An 8,707-nucleotide genomic window follows, 5' to 3' on the forward strand; every position below is an offset into this window, starting at 1 on the left:
AGCCGAGATCCCCATTTTTCCTTCGTCGTGGCAGAGATAGAGAGAGAGAGAAAAGGAGAGGGGGAGAGAGAAACGAAGACCTAGAACTTTGTACAGTATAGATGGAGATCCTCCAAGAAAACCTAAGCCCTAAAACTTCCTTCATTAATGCACTCTTTATTTTCAGTAAGTATACGATGTTCAAATCTTCTTGGGGTTGAATTTGTTATTCGGTTTTAGTTTGTAGGTACAACATGATCAATCAAGATCGGGTAAACGAGAAAGTGTTTTCTTTTTGGCTGAATCGAGATACAAATGCGGAGGATGAAGGTGAGATCGTATTTAATGGTGTAGATCCAAATCACTTTAAAGGTTCTCATACTCATGTTCTAATTACCCAGAAGAGGTATTGGCTGGTTAATTGAATTTAACCTCTTCTACAACTTAGATCTCATGCCATCTTACAATTATAAAGAAAAATATATGATTTATCTTATTTTGATTTGCAGACAACAAGATTTCAGCAATCTCCGGAAGAGGCAGTCAAAATAATAAGCATACTTGAAGTTGTACAAGCTATCGAGATAACTTTTTGTTAGTTTATAAATATTACCAACATAAATATCTTGTTTATTTTATTTCTAGATTCTTTTATTAAGATTATGTTTAACTCTTAAATATATATGAGAGATGTAAAGATGCAAACACTTTTATTGATATATTAAAGATTTATTTTATTAATATTGTATTAAATATAAAAGTTCTGTAACCGATCTTTTGCTACAAACCGAGGGAATGAGTAAGACATTATAAGAACATTTGTTACAATCTTTTTGATATAGTCTCTATCGTAATAAATAGCCTAAATTAGTAAAAAACTATGTAACATTTTGCAATGGATCGAATCAGTAGCTGAAAGGCTAATTTTTTGTCATGGAACGGTATTCGTAGCAAACGGTATTTGCTACGGGGCCATTTGTCACGTACTGTGGTCCATCGCTAATGATCATTTGCTATGGATTTTTGCTTATTTGCTACAGATCTGCGTCATAACAAAAGACCATCAATTTTGTAGTGTTCGAAAGAGGGGTTCCTCCTTTTTTCCTTTTGTTGATGAAGGGGAGCCTCCTTCCCTAAATCAGACGAGGGAAACTTAGCCAGACATCAAGGTTTCCCCTTGCGTGTGGCAGAGGGGAACTAGTTCCACCTCTATTGGCCGTTGTTGTGTTTGATAGTAGTATATTTGGGCTTACAAATCTCTATTTTGCGGTGGACTTCCCATAATCCATCAAGCGACGATGATGTCCACATCAGTTGGGTGGCAACACAGGGCCATGTCGAAAGCTCAATGAATGCTTCTAACCAAATCGAGAGGCCTATTTTGGGGGAGTTATAAAAAACCAAAAGAAGTGGTCTTATATCTTATAAACACCTCATTTCCCCGCTGTTTAGAAGATTATAACCCTCCAAAACACGAATCACGACAAACAACGTAACAAACTAACAATTCTGTCCTACGCATGCCCTTTCAGTTTTTTGCGTTAGATTTAGAACATATTAAAATAAAAAAATTGGGGTGGAAGATTAAGAAAATGTTTGAGTTGACATTATCTTTATGGTTAATGAATCACTCACTTGCTGCTCTCTTCGCAGTTTCACTAGATTACGTTTTCTCTCCATAGGCTCTCTCCTTTAAAATCTAATCGTTTCTAACCAATTCTTTTACTACAATAAAACCCTTCACTCATATGATCTTGAACTTCAACAATGACCTACTTCTCATCAACTCAAACAAATTCACACTCAGATCATTCTTTATGGATCAAATCAATCTGGGTTCTTACCAACAAAACTAATTTCAGTATACACTCAATTTGGCCGTCTTCATGATGCCCGTAAAATTTTTCATTACATCCCAATTGAATGTAAAATCAACTTATTGTTATGGAATTCAATTTTGAGAGCTAATATCTCTAATGGGTTTCATGATGAAACCCTTAAACTTTACTTTGAAATGCGACATTTGGGTGTTTACCCTGATGGATTTACTTACCCACTTGTTATTCGGGCTTGTTCTTCAATGGCTAGTTCTCATTTATATAAATCTATTCATGCTCTTGTGATAGCATCTGGATTTCAGTTTTATCTTCACGTTAGGAATGAATTGATTGGGGTGTACAGTAAAGTTGGGCGGGTCGATTATGCCATGGCTGTGTTTGATAAAATGCTTCAAATAAGTTACATTTTTTGGAATACTATAATTTCAGGGTTTGCACATAATTTTGATAGCTGTGGTGTTGTTGAGATGTTTATTCGAATGGTAGTTGAAGTTCTAGAACCAAATTTGGTGTCTTGGACATCACTCTTATCGGCCCATGCACAGTGTGGATTGCACAAGAAAGTTATAGAGTTGTTTAAGGAGATGATGTTGAGAAAAGATGGTGTCAATGCTGAAGCTGTCGCTGTAGTTTTATCTTCTTGTGTTGATTTAGATGCAATTAGTATGGGTAAGGAAATCCAAGAATATTGTCATCAAATGTGGATTCAAACAGTATATGTTTGTAAAAACTCACTTATATGTGTGGATGGTAAAAACGGGAAAACAGAGGAAGCAAAAAATGTTCAGAGATTAAGTTGAAGAATTTAGTGAGTTGGAATTCATTAATATCTTCATTTGTAGATGCTGGTTTCTGCGATGAGAAGTATGAGGTTGTCTCCAAGTTGGAGAGTTTTGAGGACCCAAACACGAAACCAAATGTGATAAGTTTTAGCGCCGTAATTGGAGTTTTTTTCTTCGAATGGAAGAGGGAAAGAATGCTTTGAAGTATTCTGTAAAATGCTGAAGTATAAGGTTTATCCACATTCAGACACAATTGCCAATGTTTTGTCTTTGTGTTCAGAGTTGATTGCCTTGGGTCTTGGAAAAGAAATACATGGATATTCGATTCGAGATCTAATGGATAACAACATATTGGTAGGAAACAAATTGATAAATATGTACGCAAAATGTGGTAGTCTAGATAATGGGCTTTTAGTGTTCGATAAGGTGGATGGTAAGGATTTAATCTATGGGAATTCGATGATTGCTAGGTATGGCATGCATGGGTTTGGTGATGAAGCAGTATTAACTTTCAACGAGATGGTCAAATTAGAGTTCAACCCAGATAATATAACATTTATTGCAGTTCTTTCTGCTTGTAGCCATGTTGGGCTTGTCAATGAAGGTCGAAGGCTATTCGATCAGATGATAAATCAGTTTAAAGTTCAACCATCAATGGAGCACTACTCTTGTATGGGTGATCTTCTTGGGAAAGCTAGTTTACTTCAAGAAGCAAGTGATCTTATTAACGAAATGCAAACGGAACCAAAGGAATGTGTTTGGGGAGCTTTGTTGAATTCATGCAGGATGTATAACAAATACACAAACAGCTAACAGAAGAAATCTTGTCTCCTTGTTTTGAGCTTCCATCAGAGATCACCAAAAGCTACATGTTGCTCTCAAATCTCTACTCGACTTATAAAAGATGGGATGATTCTGCAAAAGTGAGAGTTTTCGCGAGAAAAAATGGGTTTAAGAAAATCTGGGGTCAGAGTTGGGTTGAAGTAATTAAATAAGAAAGTATATATGTTCTCGGCGGGTAACCATGATCAACCAGGACTAGATGAAGTTTATGGACTACTGGAGGAACTGAGTCTACGAATGGAGACCAAGGGTTACATTCTGGATGAGAGATTTGTACTGCAAGATATGGGCGAATATGAGAAGAAGCAGACATCAAATAGGGCTCACTATGATAAGCTAGTGTTTTCAATTGGTCATGCTCATATTCCTTTCAGATGATCACGATAGTTTCTTTAAGATCTTCCCTTTATTTGGGGATTGTTGTAGCTGAACAGAGATGTTATCTAAAAGAGACGCTATCATCAGTGATCCGCAACAGATTGTATCAATCCGGGTCAGCCCGGTGTAAGAGAACGAATTTTGGTGAGCCATAAGATGGTGAGTATACGGTCCGGGGAGGCATAGGATATCTTGCCCCAGCCTGGGCTCGGGAGAGTTTGTAGCCAGGCCAGGCTGGGCAGTTTTGGTTTGTCTAGTGATCCCAGTTATAGCCAGGTGAGAAGGTCGGGCTGGGCCACCATGTTTGAAAAAGAAAATAACTATGGTCCAAAGGGAGCGATCAACTGTCGTCTAACGTGAAAAACTTTTGGTCAGATATACTGAAAAATGGTAGTGATGTTGTGTTGGGTTACCATAACCAGGCTAAACTAGGCTCTTGCTATTTCACGACTAGGGTGTCCCGATTGGTTCCCAGTCTCGGGCCAGGCTTTTTATAAACTAAATATCCCAGCCAATCCTGAGACCGCAACAGGGCTTGTTTGTAGATGGGCCAAGTTAGTCCGGGCAGGCTCTTGGGGGCCTATACAACCTTATACAAGTGTCACAAAATGATATTTTCCACAAGTTGTGGTCAACAAAACATTTTAGAAGGTTAATTATAGTCAAAATTTAACAGTACGTGGTCTAATTATGATCTAAAATGTTTCAACAGATCAAATGAATGCGTACTGAAGATTTTAAAGGGACAAAACAAACTTTAGACATAAAATCATTTGGTCTTTAGCATAAGACATGTTATAAGTACATAATGTAAGAAGTCCTATATATGAAACTAGGTTTCACTATCCCTGCAGACACGGTAGATCCCTTTTGACTAATTTTGTCATTAGTACATAATGTGTCACACGTATTTGCGTTCATGTAACTCTCGAGCACCTCTCAGTGGTGTGCGTATGTCGGAGTCATACATTCCTACGGACGTGCATGTATTGCGACACCCATTTTTACGCCATCTAACATTGTGAAGGTAATTTTAATTCGCATATCTTATGTGAATTTCATGTACCCATATAATCTCATAGGGTGTGTATGAATATTGTGCATGTATATCTTGATGTATGTATATCTTGATGTATGTACGACTCTGACATACATGCATCACTGGGAGATGCTCCACAATGAGATATACGAAGATACGCCGAGTATTCTAGTACATTACGTGCTAACATTAGCCAAAATAAATCAATCACGCCTGTAAAGCGCAGTGAGAACACAGTTTTTTATAAATACCGTAACATTATTCATTTTTAATACAACTTTATAAAGCAATTTAGAGAGAGAGATGTGTGTGTAAGACAGAGATTAATTCTTGCAACAAAAAAATACTAATTCATTTTCGTGACAAAATGTTACAAAGTAAACACTTTGTATCAACTCAGCCACCCCAAGCAAATTTTTTTGGTTCCATCCCTTACGGTTAGATGAAGTTCATGGAGTTCTTAAGCGCTCAATTGATGCCACAAGCAAAAGTTGAGAGTGACACGCCGGATATATGAGAGATTAATACTACAAGCTATTGGCGAAGAATAGACGAAACATATATTAGATGTTGGAGTCGGAGACAATTTTGTCTCCACATGACTTGTCAAACTCCGAATAAGCTCGACTGAACTCTCCAAAATCAGAAACTTAATATGCCATTGTGTTCGTCTCGTCAAGCTCTTCAATTTAGAGACAAGAATCGCTCAAATCCGATTCTGGATGAATGAAAAATTCAAGTTTAAAGTTTGGACGAAGATCGGTTAAACTAGTGACTAAACGACAAAAGAGACAAATACGTTTGGGGGGCATTCTGGCAAAGCATACACGTCCAAATCTGGAAGGCTCGCGTTTAGTCCGCGCCTTAGGAGTAGATCTAACGGTCGTACTCTGATTGACTCGGAATTTCTTCGGGAAAGAGCCAAAAGTGTTGGATCAACAATGATCCAACGACCTTAGCCATCCACGCGCCGGGCAAATGGTGGGATCTCGCGAGATCTCCATCCAACGATTATTTCTTCCTCAGTTGGCCAAAATTCGGGCCACATATAAGGGTAAACATTCCCCCCAAGTTTTTGACCCAAATCTGACGCTCTAGATTGCAGTCGACAATACCAGTTTAATAACTAACTCTTCTCAAAGAGTCGTGTCACAAAAACCAAGGGATATGCCCCAAAAACCAAAGGATGCGTCCCAAATGAATGTGTCTCCTCAAATCCTATATAAACAAGGTGGTCAATACGTGGACAACCCATTCTCTTATATGGACAACTATTTTATGTGGACACCTAGAAAAATAAAAAATCTTATATGGACAACAGCTTTTAAGGGGTCACCACTCTATGTTTTTTTAGTCATGCCCTCAAAGAATGAAAAGTTTTATTTCAAGTCTCCCATCTTTTCTTCCATAAACCCTAAATTTTATTTTTCTACTTCTTCATCTTCTATTTCCTTTGTCTCTCTACCCACCCTCTTAAGTTTCTATGTCTCTATCTAACTTTGATTTTAATCAATGAGTTTTTATTTTTAATAGGATTTAAGTTCAATTTCTAAACTAGGGTTGATGATGGGTTCAAATATTCTTAGGTTTAGGAAAGTTTGTTATGTTGAACCGATTATGGGTTATACTCTTATACCATTAAATCTCTTGATGCCAGTTCAAAACCTCCTAATAATGTTATTTCTCCTCCCCAAGCAACAACTAGAACTTGATGAAAAAGAAGGAATCAAAAGAATACAAGTGTTTAGATTGTTGGTGTTGGATCATTAGGTCTTTATGTACTTGGTGGTTACTAGTTATTTATAATTTATTACCTGGATTTCAAGTTCAAGAACCAACCGGGACTAAATTGAAAAGAGAAGGATTAATAGCTTTACATCCGGTTGTTTTAGTTCCTGGCATTGTTACTGGTGGATTAGAACTTTGTGAAGGAAAACCTTGTGTCGAATGTCTATTTAGAAAGAGACTTTGAGGTGGTAAAAATAGTAATTTTCTTTTAATGGTCGTAAATGAATAAGAAGAAGAAAAAGAAGAAGATGACGACGAATGACAATTAAATTTTCTATTTTTAATTATTGTATTTGTTAATAACCCTCAGATTAGTTAGTGTTAATATTCAAGTCCTTGTAGAGTTGTCCCCTTATTAAATAAAAGTCAATTAAGTCAAATATAATTGACTAGTACCCGACCCGAAAATAGTTGTCCACGTAAAAAAATTGGTTGTCCACATATTGGTCACCATAAACAACCCAAAAGCATTTCATTCATCATCTAATTCATTCTCTTCTCGTATCTTCTGAGATCAGTATTTTGGTGTGTCTTGAAAATAATTCTGATCTTAGAAATATTCTAGTATATCTAGAATTCTGAAGAAAGAAGTCTCCGAGTGAATTTCGTTTATTTTCTTCTTCTATTTTCTTCTAAAATCAGTATTCTGGTGCGTCTGGAATGTAATTCTGCTTTTAGAAATATTCTAGTGTGTCTGGAATTCCGAAGAGGGAAGTATCTGAGTGAAGTTATAACATTCAAGTGTTTAGAAGATCCATTCACCTGAGTCCAAAAGCTCATATTATCTACGAAAGTTCGCTCGCTTTCAGAATATAGAAGTACCATCATAAATTCTGAAAGGATAGTCGTTGTATCCTGAAGACATGCACCTTAATTGTTGGTATTGTTACGGGGTGTAAAATGTCTTAAGGAAAGAGAATTTATTCTCGCCTCGACTCCATAAATTCTTCTTATTACCCTCCATTAATTTTGTCTATCTCGGTTAATCCGGAAGAAGGATTACTGAAAAGTCAGTATTCGCTTATTGTCTAAATCTCTATTACTTAGAGAAAAGGAAGTTCCCTACTTCAACCCAGACTCCATCTTAATCAAGACACGACAGAAATAAACTGAACTCGACTCATAATCAAAGGAATAACATTAGATAGGCATGCTTTCTTATGCTAGCAATTTGATGTGGTCAAGCTAATATTCGTGAGAATCTCCCTGCCTTTTGGGACTGCAATAACTAGACCAAGATTTTGAAACAACAAAATCTGATGTCATTTTCGAGTATTATCAATAATATTTTATGTGTTTTTCATGTTAGGTACTTATTTTGGAGTTAAGCGTGTAAACCGGAATAAAGGGAACGAATTGTCACTATCATTTCATGTGCCGAAAACGAGAGAAAAAGATTTCAAGCAAATCATATGACAAGAGGAGTCAAAGACGAGTCTAACGATGAAAACGGAAGTCAATTCCGAGTTCGGATGGGGAAGTTGTGGAAGAAAGAAGTCGAGGTTCGGTCTTAAAACAAAGATTCTATGAAGGCACCCCCCTTGATTTCCAAGTGAAGATTAAAGCCCAAGTCTAAAACCCAAGAGCCTAGATATGAAGGAACAAAACCCAAGCCCAAAGAAGATGAAAGAAGGAAGAGATTTTGGAGGCACCCTCTTTATGGACTCAAGTTTGAGTCAAAGTCAAGTCTTGACTAAGTCTAGGGTTTGAGTAAAAAGAGAGGGTCAAGACACTATTCATCTTCTTCTTGATTCATCTTCAAGCTTGGACAAGAAGGGAAGAAACAAGAGAGAGAGAAAGGAGGCTAGGAGTAGGGTTCTTGAGAACTTGAAGGTTGAAGAGAAAAGAGAGAAGAAAGGAGGAAGATCCGGCCAAGCTAGGCCGGCCGGCCTAGCCTTGGTCGGCAGCAGCTCGGGCTGCACGGCAGCAGCTCGAGCTGCTCGGGAAATCGGTTCTCGGGACGGCACAGCAGCATAGGACGTGGGAGCTGCAGCACGGGCGCAACAGCAGAGCACGGCAACAGCTACAACACGGGCTGTGCTTCATGGGAGCTGCTGTTC

At 37.6% G+C, this 8,707-nt stretch overlaps 1 pseudogene; it reads left to right on the top strand.

Annotated features, from left to right (window-relative positions):
- The first annotated feature begins 1,714 nt into the window (after positions 1 to 1,714).
- Positions 1,715 to 3,826, top strand: LOC147543680 (putative pentatricopeptide repeat-containing protein At1g17630 pseudogene; annotated as a pseudogene).
- The last annotated feature ends 4,881 nt before the right edge of the window (positions 3,827 to 8,707 follow it).

The sequence above is a fragment of the Eschscholzia californica genome, unplaced genomic scaffold (genome assembly GCF_041429995.1).
Source record: "Eschscholzia californica isolate CP2 unplaced genomic scaffold, dmEscCali1.0.p SCAF_4, whole genome shotgun sequence".
NCBI lineage: Eukaryota > Viridiplantae > Streptophyta > Magnoliopsida > Ranunculales > Papaveraceae > Eschscholzia > Eschscholzia californica.